This window comes from Chrysoperla carnea, chromosome 1 (genome assembly GCF_905475395.1).
Source record: "Chrysoperla carnea chromosome 1, inChrCarn1.1, whole genome shotgun sequence".
Lineage (NCBI taxonomy): Eukaryota > Metazoa > Arthropoda > Insecta > Neuroptera > Chrysopidae > Chrysoperla > Chrysoperla carnea.
This window is the reverse complement of record NC_058337.1, coordinates 30182195-30205562: the sequence shown is the minus strand read 5'-3', so window position 1 is coordinate 30205562 and position 23368 is coordinate 30182195. Positions and strand designations below refer to the sequence as shown.

The window sequence follows — 23368 nt, the reverse complement described above, 5'->3', positions numbered from 1 at the left end:
GCATAGATACACGCTCAATTTGATGTAAATAACAACCTTAATGCCCTACGTTTTCCAAGTGATTTCGACATGTTTTTCAAAAATAACATTAAGTTAGTCATTTGAATATTCACTTTGGACTTTCAAAATTGCTCTACCAGAGTCACTCTCGAAAATTATGTTCGTACATTCTCATCTCCCTCCGATACACTTCACTTCTCTGCTAATGAATAAATTCTATACTAGAAAGAGCATTACAGACAGAGACCTTGAAAAAAAAATCCGTTATTGAAACAGAACGTTTTTCACAATTTTAGGGCAAAAGCTGCCACGCATCGCTATAGAACATGCTTAGAAATAGATGTGAAGTATCTAATAAATTTTATGAAATTTGTAAACCCCCGATAAAAGAGTTCACAGCTTTTAAAATGCTGAACTGATTTTCCTGTAACTTGTTTTTATGTAACAGCATGCCCTTTTATTTGATATCAGACTTGGGTATATTTGAAAATACACGATCGTTCATCCCCACTTTTAACTCGTCTCCCATATCTCCTTGCGTCGGGGCTACAGTTTTGTACTTTGAAGCTGGTAGTATATCGTTACTGCTACCAAACGATATCTCAATTCCTAAAAAATTATTTTCTAAGGTATTAAAGAGAATGAGTGAGAAGGAACAAAAGGAATGTGACTGAATACAATAATTCGATGGAAAAATTTACTTTTTATTTTATCTTTATTTTATTTTATATAAATATCTTTTAAGAAAAAAATCAGAGAAGAAATCGAAAAATTTTCGAAAAGAGGTAATTAAAGAAAAATTTAGGATATTTATTTTTTAAATTTTTGTATATTGATACACTTTGCGATATAATAAAATATATGTACATGTATTTCATTTAATTGTTAATATGACAAATGCATTAAATATTAGTTTTTCTTCAATTAACCCATTAATATCCATTTTAAATCGTCCAGGTACATAAATTTTTTCCATGTAATCAAGAGATACCAAAACATCACCAACATAGTGGTCTTTGGGATACTGAAACACAATTAATTTATGAATATATACTTGTAGACTTTAAAAATGCGACAAAGCTGTGTATAAGATATATTTGGCGGCAATAAAACAGATATTAATTAATGTGTATTTTTCAACCACCAAATATATCTGATATACAGCTTTGTCGCATTTTTAAAGTCCGCAAGTATACATGTTAGTAACTTTCAAATATCAGTTAAGAATATTAAGAGGATTTTCTCAATTTAGATTTTCAAAAAATTAATTAACCAAAGAAATGTAATGGGGTATTGCCAATCAGTATGGGTCTGACGCCCATTTTTAAGTGTTTTTCTCGGAATTCATAATGAAAAAATCCCTTTAATTCTCTACTCATGAAATCTGTCTTTTTTTTAGCATTGTAGGCGCATTCTTAAGTCAAAGCGGGGATTTATAGCGCCGATTTCGAGTTTCGACACCATCTTGACCGCCATCTTGAATATCTCACTACCGGTCGAGATTTCGGTTGGAGAGACCTTTTGCCTACAAGTAATATGAAATGCTTCTAAAACTTTTACGGAGAGATTTTTTGAATTTTATGCTACTAGCCACAACACGATTCTTTAACACAACATTAAATAAAAATATGTAAAATATACCTACTGTAGTATCATTAACACATTTATATACCAAGTTTGTATTTGAAGTTACTTTTATCAACACTTCTGAAAAATTATCTAATAATTCACAAAGAAGTTGTTCACTTCTGATAAAAGATAATTTAAATTCATTGTTATGAAATTCATAAAGTGTAAACTGCAACTAAAAAAATACATATATTAGGTTCTAAAATAAAACCAATTTATGGGGAGGTGCATTCGTAAATATACAGTATAATATCATTATTACAAGAATTTAATTTATTTTCCATTTGTTACAAAAAACAATAAATTTGGAATGCAAAATAGAAAATTAAGTTCCATTTAACATTTAATTAAGAGTCCGTTAATCAAGAAAATCAATAGAACTATATACAGATCGATACCAGTCAGCGTCGGATTTACCAATTGCTGCCAATAGCACTAGAAATGAGCCGACTCCGCATTTATTTTTCCATTTTGTAACCTTTCTCGTTGACATAGTTATTTATGAATTTGTTGCCTATCAGCTAAATTAAATCGCCTACCACTTTTTTAGCCTTTGCAATTTACAGTGCTACCCTTTCTTCTGGGCTTGCTCGGCCTATCGGTAAATCCAACGCTGATACCAGTATGAAACAAAAAAACTAACAAGATTCAACAATTAGTAACAAGCAGTGTAATACTTGTTATTTATAACTATACAAGGTTTTTCAGTATAGCTAGTCTAAGGCGTTTTTTAAGGAGGAGTCATAAGATAACATAAAACTATATTTTTAATCATATATTTACATTGGAATGTGTAATAAACAAATTTCATGTTGATACAAGCTCATTATTTGGTGTCAATAAACTCATTGTATAAACTTATTATTCACAAAATCATTATCTATCCCATCTCTAATGTTTTTTTTTTTTTTTCAATACTAAATTTATACAATGATTTTAGTGACAACAAAATAATAAGCTTGTATTAACATGAAATTTGTTTTCTACATATTCCAATATATGATTAAAAATATAGTTTTATGTTATGTTAAGACTCTTCCTTAAAAAAACGCCTTAGACTAGCTATATGGTGAAATACCCTGTATACCTGCTAATACAATTCCCTGAATTTTTGTACAATTTTTAAAATATGTATGCTTACGTTAATATTGACAAAATCTTTTATCAAATCAAAATCATAATGTAAAACTGTTGCATTTCGATTCAAACGTTTTATTTCACTTTTGTATGATTTACAATACTCTGGATCACAATAACTAAATTTTAATAATTCTTGATATACTTCTAATTTCTACAAAAATTAATAAAAATATAAAATTAACTTAGTTTTTTTTTTATCAATATTGTTAATTTGTATTTTAAATTATACCTTAGATTTTATTTGAAAAATTATTAAAAAAATAATGAAAATTTGTTTAAAATACATTTTTAATTTTTATATAAAAAAATGTACATTTGTTTACGTTCGGTATGTAAATAATAGTAATTTAGTTATTAAAAAGTAATTTAATTTTACAGATTTTTAATAATTTTGAAATATCTGAATTTTATAATCAAATATAATTTGCAATTTAATTTTTATATATACATTTTTAAAATACATTTAATTATTATTTTATTATTTTCATAATAAAAATATAAAAGTTAGTACGTACTAGCTACCCGCTGATTTAATTCAAAAGACAATTTATTATACACAATATGAATAAAGGTGAGGATTTGAATGCTACAATTAATCATCTCTAGAGTCTGAAAAGTTTCGAAAAGCTCTAAAACAATATAGTGTGTTCCGTCGAACATTCTGGAATATTTCGAACTTTCTCTCTAAAAACGAAATAGTGAAAGTAAAATAAAGTATCACTATTTTGTAGTGACTATTCACTATTTTCATTATTTCAAACTTCAAAAAGAGGCATTCTTAACCTTGGAGCATTCCAAATGAAACATTCTAGAAGCATTCACTTCAGCTACTTGATTAAGTGACTTTCCGAGAAGTTTATTTTTGAAATGTTCTATTTCGATATACATAATTTTAAAGTGAACTCCTGTTTTTCCAAACTGAAACTTTCATAGACCGGGGCTGGAGAATTAACAACAAATTGATTACATTTTATTCTAATTATTATGCCATAATATCCAAAGTGTAGGTACTCTAAAATATTGAGCAAAATTTTATACCTTCTAAATAATTGTCTAACTTATTGAAAAATTAACTTTAAGATAAATTTTCAAATGTAATAAATTCTTTAAAGTGTTTAGAATACACTTTTTCAAATTTTCAAATTAGTATTTAATACCTTAAAAAAATTATTCAGTGTAAGATACTCGTTATTGAAAACATTACAACAATCTAAAAATGTTGCAAAAAGCCCTATTTTCAACGTTAAATTAAAATTATAAATAATGTAGATAGACTTCCGGAAATGGGAGTTTTTATTGAAAATTGTTTATTTGCACCCTGCATCCTTACACTTTATACTATGGCAAAAAAAAACCCTCCACCTTTTAGTTTTTTTAAAATATTTATATTTTATGAAATATGAAATACGAAATAGCTCTTTTATCATCTTTAATTGTTTATAACTGTAGCTTTTTTATGGGCTGAAAAACGCTTCTAGCACTTTTTCTAGACAATCCGAATCCAACGAGCTATCTCACATATTTTTACAACCAGTATTTCTATATTTCACCAATTTGAACCTGTCGACTAGACTATATAGTTATCGATATTATTTCCCACTTTGTTCCATGTTAAACCTTGCTTTTTGTTACTTTTTAAACTTAAAATTCCACGAAATTAATTCCATAACAGTTTTTTTTAAAGCTTTTTTTTAACTTGCAATGTATGTAAGGATGTTACGGTGGATTCTTTGAACTCAATTTTGAAGTAGATATCTTCAACCCATTGAGCTGAAATTTTGCATGCACATTTAGTTTGGATGACAATGCATGGTAAAGTCGAGCCGTCCAGATTTTTCCATCGCTTCCACCATACTTATTTTATATAAATACATTTTTTTAAGTTTTAATTTAAAAATTTTAATAAAAAATACTTTTTAAGCTTTTATTGTACTAAAAAGTAACTTAATATCAAGGATGAATCGAAAAGTAATTAGGCATGTGCAGTAGATGAGGCGTTCCGATTCATTTTTGATGTTTTAAATTAACCGCCTCAAGCTTTTAGAATAGTCGGGTATGAGTGACTTATAGATAAAATTATTTTCTACTTTTTAGTACAATAAAAGCTTTTTCCTTAAAAAGTAGTTTTTATTAAATTTTCCCACTCAAAGAATTAACTCCCACTAGAAACAGTGAAGTCATATGTGCTTTGCATCATGCACGCTTCGTTGGAGCCAGATACGGTGACCTTTGACCCAAAGTTATATTTTTACACAAAAGGTATAAAATTAGCTTTGCAATGAACCAACCCATTATCGTGGTGATTGATATTTTTTATATGTTAAATACGGATTTAAAAAATTCACTTTTTAGATAGGTATTTGTTACATAACTTCCCATCTCTTCCACAATTTTGACTAATAATAGAAATGAACAGTTAAAAATTAGTTGCAAGTTAAATAACGTAGCGTGTTTGACACGGTGTATTCTTAAATCGATTATTTACCAAAAAATTATATTCCGATTAACATATATTGTTTGTGAATAGATTTTATAAATGTATCGTATAATATAATTACATATTTTTATTAAATGCCTCATTTAAATTTTTGGCTACTATGTTTTGTTATTGTAAGTACATAACATATGTTTTAGTCAAATAATAAACTCACAATATATAGGTAATCATTATACGTTTTATGTATATTGGGTGGACCATTTTAACCTATTATTACTAATATCTAGTTTTGTAGTTAATCAATCAATGAAGTACCATATTTGATTAACAAATGCTGGTGATCATGGCATTCTACCCGTCCCTGTCGTTGGCGAGATGAAGAATGTCAATATTTTACATGTTTAATTTTAAGATTTTAAGATAACTATAACGTTTTCTTCCTCTCGCCAAAGATCCAAAAATTTTTCCTGTAAGGATATCATATTCTAGGCACTTTTTTCTAATAATATGACCCAAGAAATTGAGCTGACGAAATCTTAAAGTCTTTTCGTAGAACAAGTTCATTTTTTGTTCGTTGGGTCCATGATATCCGCTGGGAGCGACGCAGGAACCATGTTAGTTAACCAATCAAAAAATAAATTAAATAAACGGAGTTTGATGGGGGCCAACGAAAGCCTTAGTTTACAACCCACCTTGCCCACATTTTTTTTTTTTTTAGTGAGAACTCTTGCTTTTTTATAACAAATTATTCTTTTACGCCCAAAAATAATTTGGAATTAAATTTTTAAAAAAAGAACAAATGACCCTCCAGAGGCGTAACATGGGTCCAAAGTTGATTGAAAACCAAGATTTTCGTTGGCCCCATCAAACTCTGCAACTTTTGTTTAAGTTATTTTTTGACAAACTACAAAACGTACTATCTATTATACATATATACGTTTCTTGTTTGTAGATTTTAGTCACTGAACTCCTCCTAAACGGATGGACCGTTTTTGATGATATTTTTTGTGTGAATTCAAGTGGATCCGAGGATGATTTCGATTCACTATTCGGTCCACTACAACTGCTTTTGAGGGTTCCCCACCAAATAATTAAATTTCATTAAATGGTGGGAACGCATTGAGGTATTACTTATTATTTTTCAGGAACTGTGAATAGGTATTTGTTATAGCTATATGCGAGTACAGCCAGCTCCACTGCCGGAGGCTTCAGCGAGACCGAAGGTTACTCCAAAGGCCTGTCTAATAGATAGGGGTAAAATTTGGGTTTAGCGGGATGTGATGGGGATTAGCGGAATGGGATGGGAATTAGCGGGATGGGTTTAGCGAGCAGGCTAAACATAGTATAGGTATTAATGAATTGGAGTTACGTTTCCACAGGATAGCGTCTGTTGGGTCCGCTAGTTACTTATAATATATTAAAATGGTCCACCCTCTATAAATATAATTACGCCATAAATTTATGTTTGATTTCATATAAATTATGCAAAAGTTTTTTTTTTTTTTGGTTTTGTATTTAAAAATGAATTAATTTTTTATAAACATTATCACCTCAAAAATAAGAATTTTTGTGTGTAGAGGTTATTAGGACATTATTGGCTGTTGTTATCATCCATGTCTCAATATAATAATTAAGTAATATATTTTTTAAATAAAATATTGCAATATTTTATGAAAACATAAAAAATTATTATGAAATATTTAACTAAATAAATGAAAAAATAGTTTTCTTTTTTAATAGACAACTTTATATACTTTGCTGTAAATTGCTCTGTACTGTTTTTAATGAATGTGATATAATAGCTTAATGTTAATGTTTTATTGCTTAATGTTAATGTTAAAAAATAAACTTATTTGAACCTGTATAAGTGGAAGTTCGTCCCTTGAATCTATTTTTCGCTTCAAGAGGTTTCTCACTAAACATGTTTCTCGCTGATAATTATAGAGATAGTACTATAGAGCTGCATAGTCGCCGGTGTATCGCAGTGGAGACAGACCAGATAAATTAGGCTCGTATAGCTGGAGAGAAACAGATAAAAATCAGTCTCTTTCTACCTTTCTCTCTCTCTGCGGTCAAGAATTCAGTTATTGAATTTTCTATGTCAATACAGACCTCAATGGTATTATCTCGACCGCTCACTAAATATTAAAAGCAAAATTTTCTTCTTTAAATCATTAAAAGATTATTACCTACTACTTTATACTTGAAAAAAATGCATATGAACTAAAATTTATCTTCATATAATTGTTATCTGATATTATAGATATAGTAATGTCTATCGAAATCATAGAGGATAGACCAATGAACCAACACACATTGGAGCGTTGGTACTACATGTTTCCCTACAGTTCAAAGTTTAAAATTCGGCAAAATGTTTAGTGAAAGTCACGGTACATTTTGAAGAGAGTGTGAAAACAATCGTAAATCATCACGTCATAACATTATCAGTGTGAAAAATCAAAATCAAGAAATTAATTGCCAAATAAAAAATAAATCATAATACAAAAATTTTCATAGCATTACAATTTATAAAGGACATGATATTGACATTACACCAGAAAAGTTTAAATGAAAATTTGGCATGATAATAAAATATAATAACGTTTATTTTATCTAAAATATTTAGTTTTTTTTTAAGATAAATTTTGTTTTTGTCACAGTTTTAAATTGGCATTTTTCCTTAAGAAAAGTGTTCATACAATTTGTGTACATGTTTAACTTTCATACATAGGTAAATTTTCATATTTTAAATTGATTTCAGGAAATTTGCCAAATTTTCTACAATAATTTCATACGTAAATTTAATTAATTATAAAATTATGAATTTTTTTCATTAAACGCCCCCCATATCCGTCGGTATAATTCCTTTTTCTATTTCATACACAGTTTGTGTTTTTGAAAGTTAGTTCTGTGTTTTTCTTTAAGTTATAGGATTAATACGCTGAAAGTTCTTTAAATGACTTTTCTAACAAAATTTTAGTTCAAAGGAAAAGAAAGGGGATAGTCATGGATTTTCTTATTTAATGCGGTTTATCGTCTTAGCCAAATTTCTTATCCAAATCAAGTGTTTAGTTGATTTTTTGTCTGTTTTGGAAAAATCCAAACAACTTTATTTATAGTGATAATGATTATTAGGTTTTTGAGAATCTTAGATAGCTTAGTTAATAGAAGCGAGGCTATATAATTTGTAATTTTTAGTGATTCTTCGATTCAGCTTTATAGTTCGAGTCCAGCAGCATAACAAAAGTCTTTTTAACTTATTTTATTTAACTTAGCCCGCTTCACTGAGATTAAAAGTAACAAGTGCAAACAAACAATTGACTGAAAAAGAGTTAATTGTTGAAAAACCATGCACAGTCAGTGTTGATTTCTTTATCACATTACACATACAAACATGTGACACATACATAACTGATAATCAAGTATAGTACATATTATAAAATTTCCGCCTAATTGGCGCCCTCACGGGTAAACAGTGATGTTTACGAAAAAATGTTTCAAACAAAAGTTGTTTAATTTTTTATAAGGAACATTTTTTATATTTAAACTTTTGTTCTCTAACGGTTTACACGATGGGTCCTACGGACCCAAGACCCAATTGGCCTATGATGCTCATTTACGAACTCGACCTAACTTTTCACGTCCTGAGTACGCTGTAAAAATTTCAGCTTGATATCTTTTTTCGTTTTTGAGTTCGTGATCGTCTCCACAGACGGACGGACGGACGGACAACCGGAAATGGACTAATTAGGTAATTTTATGAACACCTATAACAAAATTTTTTTAATTTTTTTTTTTTAATTATTAGAATAGCATCTGGCGTGGTGTTAACAACGGTAAAATTTCGGGCAGTTATAATTTATATTCTTAAAACAGCATAAAAAATTATCTTAAATTTTTTTTTAAATCAGCAGTTTCGGAAATAAACTAGTAAACACAGCAAACGCAACCGCTCCCACCTGCCCAAAGTGCATTTACGAAGACTAAAAGAAGGGGGGAGGAAAGACCAAATTTGTATAAGAGGGCATGACAAAGGAGCACAAAATTCATTAATGAAGACTAAAAAAAGGGGAGGTAATAAAAAAGGGATACAGTAAAATTTGATCTCAAACCATATGTCAATTTTTAAATTTTTAACAAAATTGTCTAAATTTCATACAATCTTTCAATCTTTATTTAGCCCCTTAGAAGTTTCAGCTATACGTTGATCGACTAGTTAGCGAATCTGCCAGTCAACAAGTCAGTTTCTTCTTTTATATGTATAGAAGAAGATATCAGAGGTGGCCAACTTGATTATACTCAAGATCTACTGTTTACTGACCGAACCCTGTGTGATCTAACATACTAAATACCTACCTACATACTTCTTGAAATTTTAAATTGAAACAATATATTTCAGTATACAATGTAGTAGATCACTGATATCGTATTTGCCACATTATATATAAAAATCTAAGTCTTAACCAAAAAAAAATCTTAACTATACTTGAGTTAGTTTACCGAGGTCAACTTTTCTAAATATAAGTTACTTTAAAACAGAATTAAAAGATCAAACCACTTTAATTAAACTGTGTGCTTTAAAAACGTACTTTGTTTTATTGAATGTTGGCCTCGGTAAAATAACTCAAGTATAATAGACGACTAGAACTTCAGAAACAACAATTTGTAAGACTGTTTATAAAGAAATTTTTTCGAAATAATTTTGTGGGAATTATACTTACTTTATACCAGTTCATCATTACATGCAATAATATACATATTATATATGTTTGAAGTGTTCAAAATAGCTGGATCTTTTACGTTGGGAAATGTTTTAAGCGCTGAAGAAATGATTTATGATTTATTGATAAAATATGAGTTTATGACACTTCTGAAGTTTTGGCAGCCTACAATTTTTTTGATCGCATAAAATAACTATTTTATCCTGAAGAAAAAATTATATGGAAATGAAAAGCATCAGCCAACAAGATAATTTAAATTCCTTAAAAATTTATTTCAATTACTTTGCGCACACTCACAAATACAACAAAGGTTCATGTATATCTAAATATTTATATTATGATCTATATTTGTATTTAAAAATCTATTTTTACACTTTATTTCTGTACAACATAATTTTTGTCTGCTTCAAGAATGGATTATAAATATAAATTATTTTCTTCTTTTCTGTCTATCAAAATAGTTTAAAAAGACTACTTTATATTACAAATAAAACATGATTTTATTAGAGACGTACATCTACTGTGCCACTGTGATCGAATTGTGAAGAGATATTTGGCATCTTAAATAATCATGGATTAATCACTGACTTAAATAAGATTATTTTTGTTTTTAAGTCACATTATTGCAATTTCAGTGAACCTACAACCAGTCAATGACCTATGTAGAATCACTAAAACGTCTTTTTAATTACTTTTTTTGTTTTAATTTTTTAAGTTAATCAAAAATAGTTTAATATTTGGACAGTAATTAGCCATAATTTTCTAATAATTTATAAACAATTCTAATCATATAATCCCATTTCAAAAAATTATTAAAACGCATGCCAAAAGTTTCGCAACACGAACTTTTTTTGACAATTCTAAAACGTTTGTTACCAACGCCAACTAAGAATAAAAACTACACATCATAGTTAATCCATAGAGAAGTTAAGGGTATTTTTTTTGTGTTAAATTTATGACATTAACATGTGATCTAAACTAATTGCGATTAAAAATTTCTGTTTATAACTAGGTCAAATCCGGTCTTTGAATATTATTTATTATAATATTTAAATAAAATATATAATTAAGAAATTACTAAGAATAATTTTATTATTTAAATTAAACATCTCATCATGTAAATATGATATAATTGTTAATAAACGATTTATTGTAATTTAATAATTAAAATTGTGTAATATAAACATTGTAAAAAAATATTGTGTTATTCCAGGAAGTATTTAGGTTTATAAAAACTGTAAAATTAATTTCACAACAGTTTATTATTACCTATATTCAACTAAATCTACTCCTCTTTGTATTGTTTTCAGTGCTAAGAAAAATAATTTGCTTTTAAATAGTAAACTTTATTAAACGTCTCAAGAAATTTCAGGGCAATAAAAACTCTAGAATAAAACCTTCAGTTAAGAAGACATAGATACAGTTAGATCATATATTTCTAATATAATCCCACTCTATCATCTAAGGAAACAACTTACTTACACATTGCAAATGGTCTTTCTCATTTATAGATTCAAGAGGAAGATCGGAAAACTATGTATGTATTACTTTCCTATAGCTCATCTTGGAGGCTATAAAAACATGTCTTTATTATTTCAAAATTATATAAATTTCGGCCTTTTGATCAGATATGAGTAAGAGATGGAGTTTATAGGACCCTCCTTCCTTCTACGAGCTTGACTGTTAAATGCAACAACGTAAGCCGAGAAACTATTTAATCATCCTTTTTCATTGACCCACGGCCATGTTTTCAAAATATTTATGGAAAATAGCCTTTTCTCCCTGGCTTGATTACAATAGTTTATATTGTTTGCAAAAAAATTTAATAATAAACTAAAAGTAAGTATTTGAGAATAAATCATTTGCTAAAATGTCAAAACATTTACGTTTTTTTTTCGAAAATGTCCGTGTTTTTCGTGATATTCATACACTAAAGAGATGAACATACATAAATAATGTATTTCTAAATAAACTTTGTTACTGTCATTAAAATTAATTGCCTCTTGTGAAAAAAAGATTATTGCGATAGGTATTAAAAGTTGTATGTTAAAGTCTTACATACTTATCAAACTTCAATCGATGTTTTTATTTAAAAATTTTTTTTAGAATATTTCATCACTGTTTACAAATAGTATAGATATCTTTTATAAATATTTAAATCTCTGATTTTGCATCCCTTATCTCTCTTTTACGATAAATGAATTTAATATTTTTCTATTATAATCCAGAAGAATTGAAGAATTGTCTCTTATTAGCCCTCCTTTTCACTAGGCACTCTAGGCCCCAGCCTGTCCTCAAAATTATTTTATTCAACTGTTATACCATTCCATGCATTAAGTGCACGATGCAATGATAAAATCATTTATTGGCAATACGATTTTCGAAGTTTCGAGCCCCAAACTTATTAATTGTATCTCACACCCATAGCGTAAAATCATCATATGCATGTAAACAACTAAACAAACAATCTCACAAAACATAATATTAAAAATTAGATGGTTATCATTGACATTATATTACATAGACAGATCATCGCCGATTTTTCCGCACAGTGAGAGGTGTGTCAACATCTGAGGTAATTAATTGGGTCAGCTAGGTACATTTATTAAAAAAATATATATATTTATCAAAAGAATATAGGGACATGTCAAATTTTCATATCACAAAATGTTTTATATAAAACATCGTGATTTCACTGAACTTTTCGATTTAAAAAAATATTTATCACGTATCAATTTACATTTTTTCTTACGAATCTACAATAACAAGTATGACAACATAATATTATTTTGACATTTTTACACCGCCGCCATGATGAATTTTACCTAAGCAACTACCTCAAATGTTGGCACGCTTAAAATGGTTTGACCCTCTGTCTACGTAACTTAATGGTCTAAGAGGATTATGCCGTTGACAGAAGCAACGGAGCTAAAACGAAGAACCAATGCTCATGGTCGTGAGATACAATCAGCGCCTCCAAATTCAGATACGCAAACTTACAAGTACCGAACGTATATGCATTGCTCGAGATCCAGAGTTAACTCTCCTCTTTTCTAGTCTTTCTTGATATCTACTAAAAGCCCTTTATCATTCAATCAAATCACAGAGATAATAAAGCAGGCTATACACGCAAAGTTTTTTATGAAGATTCACCATAAACGTACAAGCAATATATTTTAAAGCATACACAATAGCGTAATAGCACTTGAGGAAGCTTAATTTTATTTAAAAATACATTCCTGGAATTAAAAGTACTACAGAATTTATTCAAAATATAGAATATATATACAATTTAAATTTATACTATTTTATAATAAAACAACAAAATTAACTGTATTTTGTTAATGAGTCATCACAACCTCGTGAACATTTTACGAGAGAGAGTGTGTGGAATATAAAGATAAATCATATCGTCAAGATGCAAGAAAAGATACAAACACGATACATAAATAAAATTATATAGAATTAATACGATTAAGAATACATATAGTCATATAGTGGAGTATCGTTTATTATAGAGCGGGCGGGGTATTTTCAAAAACTAACAGAAAATAAAATATAATAAATATGAAAGCGAACTAAAGTAACGAAACGCGTCGTTTAGTTCACTTAAAACCGTGATACGACGGTGATTACCATATTTTTGTAAAGACACTTACAATATACTTATCGGAATTGTGAGTGTATAATAATACCATAATCCAGATTTCGTGTTATTTTTTATGTGAACAAAAATATTTATAATTTTCTTTTGTTGTGACTATAAATTGATTGTGTAAAATTAATTTAATGGGTGATTATTCAAATTAAGTGTGAAATTTTTATTTCTATATAGTGATTTTATAAAAGTGTGTTCATAGTTTATTTTAATTTTAAATACAAAAATGACTGAATTTTTCCAAGAATGGAATACTACAAAATCTACAAGACGAACAGAAACTGTTCGTGTATGTATTTTATAATTTTCTTTTATAAATATTTATAATATAAACTAAAAAATATTTAAATTGACTTTATAAACTTTTAAAAGTTATTTATAAATGTACCATAGATTTGATTACTCTATGAATAATGTGTATTTATGATTTTAACTTTATTATGAAAAGATTTATTTAAATTATAAATGGAAGAGGAAATAATTCGAGAAAGAATAACTTCATTTAAAATTACTTTCGTACAAATACATCATATGAGTGGAATATCTTTTTAACACATTAAAAAATAAAGGGAAATAAATGCCGGTCTCCTAAATACATATAACCAAGAGCTTACCGCATTTAGGATGCGAAAGTTATCGATAATATATTATTTTCGAAGATTTTTAATTTTAAGTACTTTAGCTTAATCATTATAGACCACGTGAACACGTAATCTCTTAAGGCGGCGATGTATTTAGATGCCATATAATAAACTGCCTGTTCAGATGGATATCGATGCAAATACACCCTCTTAAGAAACCGTTCATACGTCGTTTTAGCACCATGTTCCTAGTTATTAAACTTATTTCATAGACCTGGACTACGAAATCGCGTGTAAACGAGATCATAAATGCATTTTAATGTTCAAAAAGAGGTATATAAACAATAATTATAATAAACAAATTGAAACTATTTACCTATTGAACCTCTTTTGAAATATATAGTTTGTTGTTTTTGGCTCGATGTAAGACACTGAATGTAAACTTTTGGGATAGTCAAATTACATTGTAATATGACTATCAAACTCTATTTACACTTTTACTGTGTAAATAGTGTATTTGTCTCATCCAACTCGCCGTTCAATTAAAATGACCTAGCCATTTTACTAAACGTCGCCGTTCAATTTGCAGTCTGAATATATTCACCCATTCAATCAAACAGCTAGGCAAATGACTTGAATCGATAACGTTTAATTGCTTGCCTAGGCTAGTCATTAAAATTTTGTTCCACTTTCTGCCCCCTGGCGCTGAAACATAGACACAATCAATATGGCGCCGGCAAGTAACAATATTGTTGGTGTTTCTAACAGTTTGATTGCGTTTACTCAAAAAAATAGTATATGCAATGGAGAATGTAGGGACAAAATGTTTTAATTAAGTATGGTACTATCAAAAATTTTTTTTCAGGGCACGAATTGCAGTATTCAGATACAAACTATGACGGCGAAATTTTCAAAAGTCCAATTTCTTTGAGAGAATCTATAGCAAGTCAATCATCTTTCGGTGATCAGCGACTCCAAAAACGTAGTGTAACCTACTGTGACGCACTGTCGCAATAATAGATGTACTTGTTTTAAAAACAAAGTTCATTGCGGATCAAAATGCCATGGAAGTTTAACTTGCGTAAACAAATAATGTTTGAACTACTTACATTTGTACTTCGTTATTGAGCTATACTCTATTTGATCTCTTGATTACCAAATAACAATATTTATTAAATTGTGTTATATTTAATGTCGTATTTCCACTAAACGGGCAAACAAAAGCAAAACAGAAACTTGTGTTGAAAAAACAAAATTGCAACTTTTTACAAACTTTTTGAAGATTGCCAATGTAATGACCATTACATTTTCAATTTTGTTTTTGTTTTTCAACAAAAACTCAACTGTCCGTTTAGTGGAAAACCGACATTAATGTCAGATATTTCGTCTTTTTTGTCAAATGATCACCTTATTGTATCTATGAATGGCCTAATCATCAATCAGTCAGTTCATTGAGTATTGTATTAGACGCTACGGCTGAAAAAGGCTAGTAGTTCAGTAAAAAGGCTAGGCTGTTCATTGAACGCTAACAAAACAACATTGGCTGCGACATATAAACTAGAACATAATTATACAGTTACAAAGTGATTCAGTAATACATCGACAAACTTCGAGCATGGATTTCTTGCATTCATGCAAGCCAAAAAGTTTCTTATTAACATATAGGCTGAGATACAGGCTGATATAATTTCAAAACAAAAATATGATAATGATTAGTGAATTTTTTAAGATTATTTACATAAAAGTAACAAAAAATTGGATATTAACATTGAACATATGATGAAAGGCTTCTCATTTTCGAGATTTAAATATTACAAAAAAAGTTTTTGTCTTAAAAAACCATCTGTCTTCTTTGTCTGTCATAGAGAAGAACTATTAACTAAATTCTAAATGTTATAAACGATAATTACATGATAATATCTACTTCTCTACGGTTAACAAAAAATACAGATGGCTTTCCAATTTCCAGCTTATTAAAAAATATTTTTAACACAATTTTTTTATTCAAAATATCACACGAACAAAAATTTATTTTTTGTTTAAATTTCACAACTGATTATTCATAGTCATATGAAAAATATTAGAGTTATAAATAAATTTTAAAATTTCATATACGTAAAAAAATATGCCATAACAATTTTAGTATTTAAAAATATTTATATACTTGGATACTTAATTTGTTTACGATAGTAATAATAGATAATTGTATCTATTAACAAAGAAAATAATGGTATTCAGCAATTTTAATTCGATATAACAAATGGCAAACAAAAGATATAATTTTTGAACATAATTTTGGTTAAAAATAATATTTGGAAAAATATTTTAAATCAGCTGACTCGAAAGAATTCTTATTTTTGAATGAGTAAATACATCATAAAAAATAAAAGTGACATTTTCGAAGGCCATACGTATTATTATTTTCAACCAACGCATTTGGATTAAAATTTACTGTTGGTAATCTCAATTAATAAATGATGTCAATCATGATGTCATTTTTAAAAATTTTGTTAAAATTGAACAAGGAACCAATTCTCACGAAATTTGTTATAAAAGTTTATAGAGTTTGAATTAATAGAGTAAGTGCAAAGTGCCCTTGCACAATCACTGTTCCGTACCATTTTGTGTAGTATGTACAATGTACAAATACAAAATATAAAATGAGCTCACATCTTTTAAGATATACAAAATGTTCGATTTACATCTAGGCATATAAATATCACGAGTATGACAGAATACATGCGTTAAGCAATGCATATAATTGAGCGGTATTATATACATGTGTTGAAGCTTCGATATACGTTGAGATAGTTGTAAGACGCTTGGAGAGTGGGAGTTTTTTAGTTGAATAGATGAACTACAACAGGTAAGCCGTGATACAAGTCACTATTGCGATTTCATATAACACTTATAATACCTCTTACTTAGATGCATTGCTTAACGAATGTACTCTGTCATACTCGTGATATTTATATGTCTAGATATAAATCGAACATTCTGTATATTTATTTTCTTATAACCAACCAGTATAAACATAAATACTGTGATATCAACAGTTAGTGTATTTTTTTAATAATGATCGCGACAAAATGTTTCGATTATGATCATTTTGATTCAACACTTGTGTTCATTGTCATTTCAATATTCAATTCAATTTATAATGTTGGCGACGTTATAAGTTTAAAAGATGTATTTCAAGAAAAAAAACATTCATACATTAAAAGAATAGCCTATATATAAAAAACAACTTACAAGAATAGCCTAAAATATTTACAATTTCCAATTAAACCCCAAAATTATGATGATGTTATTTTCATACCTCATTTCCATAACCAGTGTCTAAGGATCTATCCATGTCAGAAGGATCCATCATCATGGACCAACATAGTTAGGGACAATATATTGCTCTGAACCTATTATTAAAACTGAATAATCTTCAAAAGAACAGCAGCCACTGACATATCAACAAGCGAGCAAGCGTTATTTTTAATTAATTAATTTCTATAAACACACAAGTGTTTGAAAAAATGAAACTATAGCAGGATTAATTAACGAAAATCGAAACGTACGTGGAATCACAAAATGTGTGCAACTAAGAAAACATGTGTCACTCAATTTGTGCAACTTATACAAATAAATTTGATGTAGATAATCTATGTTATATTTTTATCTTTAACTTTTAAAAAAAGATAACAAAATTTTCTTCAAAATTATATGCAAACGTTTTTGTCACGCAAATTATAAAGGTATATGGAATAGAATATCTGGTAAAATTTATATAGGCCATTAAAAAGTTACATTTGGGGTTTCGTTTGTCAGAGGATGCAATTTTATTATTTATATGTCAAGGTGGGGTTAGTGTCAAGTTAAATCCAAGTTTGTGGAGTTGTAGTCTTGTCCTCCATAAAAAATGTTATCAGACCATTTATCAGATAATTTATCGAGAGCTTTTTGAGGAATAATTTTCGTTATAAACTTTTTTAATTTTATCCATTAATTAAGATTTTACACCGCTGTGAAACGAGTCTTCAATATTCATAACTATACATAAATTTTAATGATTCGCCATAATTTTCAATCATCTTTTCATTTTTTTTAAATGATAATCTTATTTATTATTGATAATGAAATATTGTTATTAATTAATTATGAGATAGAGTCTGGAGGCACGTTTTTTCTTAGTGGTATTATGCCCCAGTATGCATAATCCACTGTCATTTTCTAAATCACATGATTGCCTACTCTGTCAACTGCTTTTTTGATGGACCAGGATGTGGCTCAGTACCTGGTTGATCTTCTATATCAAATAATTGAGGGAAAACCGGAGATGGAAGTGGCGTCATTGGTTCACCTTCAAAATCATTTTCCTTAATTCCAGTACAATGGAGGCACACTGCAAAACATTTGAGGCCTGATTTCCGACATCTACCTATCGCTCCACAGCTTTCTTTGCATCTGCAGAATATAAACTTTAGAAGCACAGAGGGTGCTGGAGGTTTTGAGCTTTGTACTGACATCAATATGGTTCCATCTTTTTTCCAACCCCCGTCTCCAAGGTCGTTAAGTGGACGGTATCTTGTGTTGGAGGAAGTGAAGTTAAATTAAATACACTCTTATGACTTGAACCGTTTATACCTTAGGTTGTCAAGCAAATTTCCATCTTTATTACCACCATATAAAGAGATGAAAAAGCATCCACCAATGACAGTGTACAAAGCAGAGTCAACTGTCTTGTTGGGGAACAACGCGGTTCCACTTACTAACTCTGGATGTTTCTCCAGGGTTTTCAGAAGTTTAGAGTTGTGCCACGGACGATGTACTAGATGTCTGAACGTATGCTCAGAACAAACTGTGCGAGAGAGAAACGATCGTCTGCATTCTATTGATTCCACTATACCTCTTTCTCTGCTGGTTATATGGTAGGCATATTACATGTGTAAAATTTTAGTCTTCCGTTAATTTTTTGACAGCCTTTTTTAGCAACCAGATATATTCTGCATTTATGAATTCCCAAACCGAGTAAAGATGCACAATTAATAATACAATTAAGGAATGGCGCTAAACTCTGGATTGTACTACTATTACGTATATTGTTTTAGTATCCCAGTGTATATACTTTTACACCGCGTGTACAGTTTTTTAAAAATATATTCTGTTTGTAAAATACTACGTTGTGTAAATAATAAATATAATAAATAACATTCATTCTCTATGGAACATTAAATTACACTTATATTATTTATTTTACATTCGGTGAACCCCACCGAGACAAAAGACACTAACAACTAGAGTCTAAACTCCCCATAAAAAAAGGTAAAGAAAAAAATGGAACGAGCTGAGTCAAGATTGTTTAGGTTCGGTTATACCTACAGTCTAGTGAAAGGAATGTGTCATAGGTAAAATAATAGACAACCTATGTGAGTCTTAGTAGTATTAGCTTTATCCAAAGGATATTTAAGCATTAGACGCCCAAATTATTGGGTTACAGAAGCACTCCGTTCTTTCTGTGAACTTAGCATCTTCATACATTATCTATATCTTACTTTCAGAAGAATATCTAATGAGTTCTGTTCAAGCCCAATGTTATATTTTTATGAACTTACAATTTTTGACATCAACATTACTAGGAAATGATAATTTGATAATTATTATATTCTAGAAATTTTTTCCGTTGAATATTTATGTATTAATCTAAATATTTTGAAATAAATAATGAAATTACACAAAAGTGTTTATGTCGAACAAAAAATCAAACAAATTTATTTGTTTACTAGTAAAATTTTAAGAAAAATGATATAACAATAAACATAAAGAATATTTAAAATTTTCTAATCTTTCAAGGATCTAAAAGCGCTGCAACGAAAATGTTAAAAAAGCGATTTTAAGAGCATACCTAATAAATTACGAGTATAAAAAGAATGGGGGAAGTTCATGTATTCTTCATAGCCTATGATATAGAAAATGTCATATTTATTATAGATAATAATACACCCAAAAGGTTTGTTATGACTGTAATTTCAACATTCATAAATACTGTTTGTAAAAAAAAATATTAAAAATTGAATTTTTTGCATTTAGTTGCCAATCAGTTTTCTTCTTGAAAATGTTAATGAAAAATTTGATTTTCTAATTGAGTTTACAAGTACTCATACTGACGATAGGTTTGTTTGTACCATAGACAATGGTTATACATGAGCCAATTTGTTTTTCATTTGATAACTTTTTAAATTTGACATAATGCCAAATGAAATAAAAAAAGTTAAATGGCTTTTAAATATGATAATTCATAGACTCATTCTGTTAATTAAGAACAAAAACAATTCAAATGAATAATGAAATCAAAAATTATATGATATTCTAAATTACATCAAAAATTTTATTTATAAAATAAAAATCACAAACTTAGATAAATATTTCAAAACTGTGATTTATTAAAATTATTTACAAATAAAATAAAAAAAAATATTTTTATTAAAAAAATTGACCCACAAATCTAAAAAAAATAGTACAATAATAAGAAATGATGACGTCAAATTTTCTTTAATATAAAAATATCGTCGATACGAATGATTTAAATGACGGGATTCACCATTACATTTCCGTAGACTTCCTGATTCACCAGCTGCGTTTAAAAATAATATTAAGAAGTATATACAACCATTTTTTTCTTCTTTTTTACGACTTTTTTTTCTTTTTAAATATACATATTTTTAAAAATTACCGAATTGTTTGTTTGTTATTAACAATTCTAAGTTACATTCATTTATACTTTTTTTTAATGATTATATCTATTGGCTATTAATTGTTTCCTTGATATAAATTTTTTTTTTGTAAATTATTTTTTTCTGTCGAGAATGCCAAAATCATTTTATAAATAATACTGTTCACGTCCGAATATTCTATTTATAATATATAAGATATTATAAAAAGATTATTTTTATGTAGAAACACATGCTTAGTGTCAAAATCAATTTTAATCAATTTTCTTCCTCTTTGTTCGTTATTCATTTTCAATTTTAGTACTATTTATATGAAATGCACAAAAGACTTCCAGTGTCTAATATGTATTTTTTAAACTAATAAAATTCCAAGAAGCTCATTGTAAATCTTGATTGTTAACAAAATGAGTTCATAATTAATTTAAATATTGTATCGTATTGTCAGGTCTTTGACTTTCTACGGAACATTAAATTTGTGAATATCTTTTAGAAAAACTCGTATAAATATATGTTCAACAATATTTAAAAATAAATTGTAGTAGTTAAAAGTATGAAACCAGACAAGCATCACATACTAACTCCTCCACAACTAAAATTTATAAAAATCTAAAATAAAACATACACTTGTATTTCTGTAATTTAATATTTTTTTTAATATTCCAGTAAAAATAATGACAATTTATCTTACTGTACTCCAAGATCATAGATAATGTATAACAATACTTTGACAGATGGGTTTGTAAACAAAACACCAGATGTCAGCAGTTCAGGTGCAATGTGCTTTACATTATTTTTAATTCATCACACCTGCGTAAATATATCTATAATTTGGTTACACGAAATCAACAAACATCAATCAAGGAACTACACAACTATAAATTGTACATTTTGTTCTTGTTTTAATATGAATGACGCGTAGGTCATGGGCAGTAAATAACTTACAACGACCGCCATCTTGTTATAAATGTACAAACTAAATGTATATAATAATAAAACATATAAACAAATGACAATAACAAAAAACTAAGTAAAGTGTATGAAATAAAGAAAGGAATAGTATGAAAACGAAGTATATACGTTATATTTTACATATTTCTATCTTTTTCATTGAATGTTTAACATTATAATGTACAGACATCGCTATAAATAATTATTTTCGCAGGGATCACCAAGTATAGACTGTTGGGATTGTGCCAGACGCGTTTTTCCCAGTGGGTACTTACTGTTAGTTCTTCTAACTCCCACCATACTAACAAGTGTAGTTCATCAATTAACTGACCATTCTGTTGTAGAAAACAGTTGGTTATTAAATTTTTTTATTTTATAAAATACTACAATGCTCTTTTATTTATTAAATATATTTTTTGAATAATCAAAAATATTTATTTCTTTTAAATTAAATATATTTTTACTTCCTTTGTTTTCGTTATAAATCGGTAGTATGGATCGCAAGTGTTTAATTTCCATCATTAGGTTTTAATAAATATGAGACATATAATTATTATAAAATTCAATAATATATTAACCTTGATTCCCATCGTTATTAATTGTTGTAACTATTCAGTGCGTTTACTGCCAAACACAATTTATTTTTATTGTTTAATAATATATTTTAGCCGGAATTTTACCAAGGTCATTGATGATCCATAAAAGTTTCCTCATATCTATAATTTTTTTTCTACGTTTTATACAAAGTTTTCATGAGAAAATGTATATAATATTTATTTAATAAAAAGTTATTTTTAATATATTTCATCTAAAATTAAATTTGTCCTTGTTAAAATTGATCTAAATTTATATTTGTATTTAATTGTAAATACATTTTATATGCACTAAATGTATTTATCTTACTACATTTTTCCATAATGTGATAGTATTATATTCAAGATGTTAAGTTATGACGATGATTTCTTCAAAATATGCTTCGTGAACATACATATATCTAATACATATTTTGGCTCGTTTTATTATGTTTTTTATTTTGCAAACTGTTCTTGTAATATTAACAAAGTTGTCGTCAAGATAATTATTAATAATATGATCAAATAACTTCAAATTCAAGTGTATAATTTTTTATGAAATAAGTGTAATTTGTTTTAACCGGATTTAAAAAGGCGGAGGCAAAAAATATGTTTAGACGTTTTGTTAAATTTATTTTTCTTTTTGTGAAATATTACACACTCCTAATAGTTAATTTAATTGTTTGGCAAAACGATAAATATTAATGCAATTACTTATTACCTCCGAATATTTTAAAAGCTCTATTTCAATAACCGAGAAACAGCATCGAATTCGCAAGTTTAGAATATTTGCAAATATTTCCATAAAATTTTAAATATTTTGCTTTTAGTGACATAATTGCTAGTTTTTTCCTTGTTTTGAAGAATCTTAATATTATGTGAAGTTACTAGGAAAATACAACATATATTTTTGTATTGATAATGCCATAATATCCCATGTATCCCTCACACTTCTATAATAAA

The 23368-nt window shown here is 28.0% G+C and overlaps 1 protein-coding gene across 8 annotated transcripts in view; it reads left to right on the top strand.

Annotated features, from left to right (window-relative positions):
- LOC123290915 (tropomodulin) overlaps positions 1–23368 on the top strand; it is a 105271-nt gene that overhangs the window by 58516 nt on the left and 23387 nt on the right. Inside the window, exon 1 of one of the 8 annotated variants that reach the window (XR_006534909.1) lies at positions 13746–13874. The exons of 6 other annotated variants lie outside the window; for them this stretch is intronic. The gene's annotated coding sequence lies outside the window, so the exon portion shown is untranslated. Of the gene's footprint in view, positions 1–13745; positions 13875–22876; positions 22882–23368 lie in introns of those variants that run through there. One more of the 8 variants, XR_006534913.1, reaches the window with a different exon arrangement.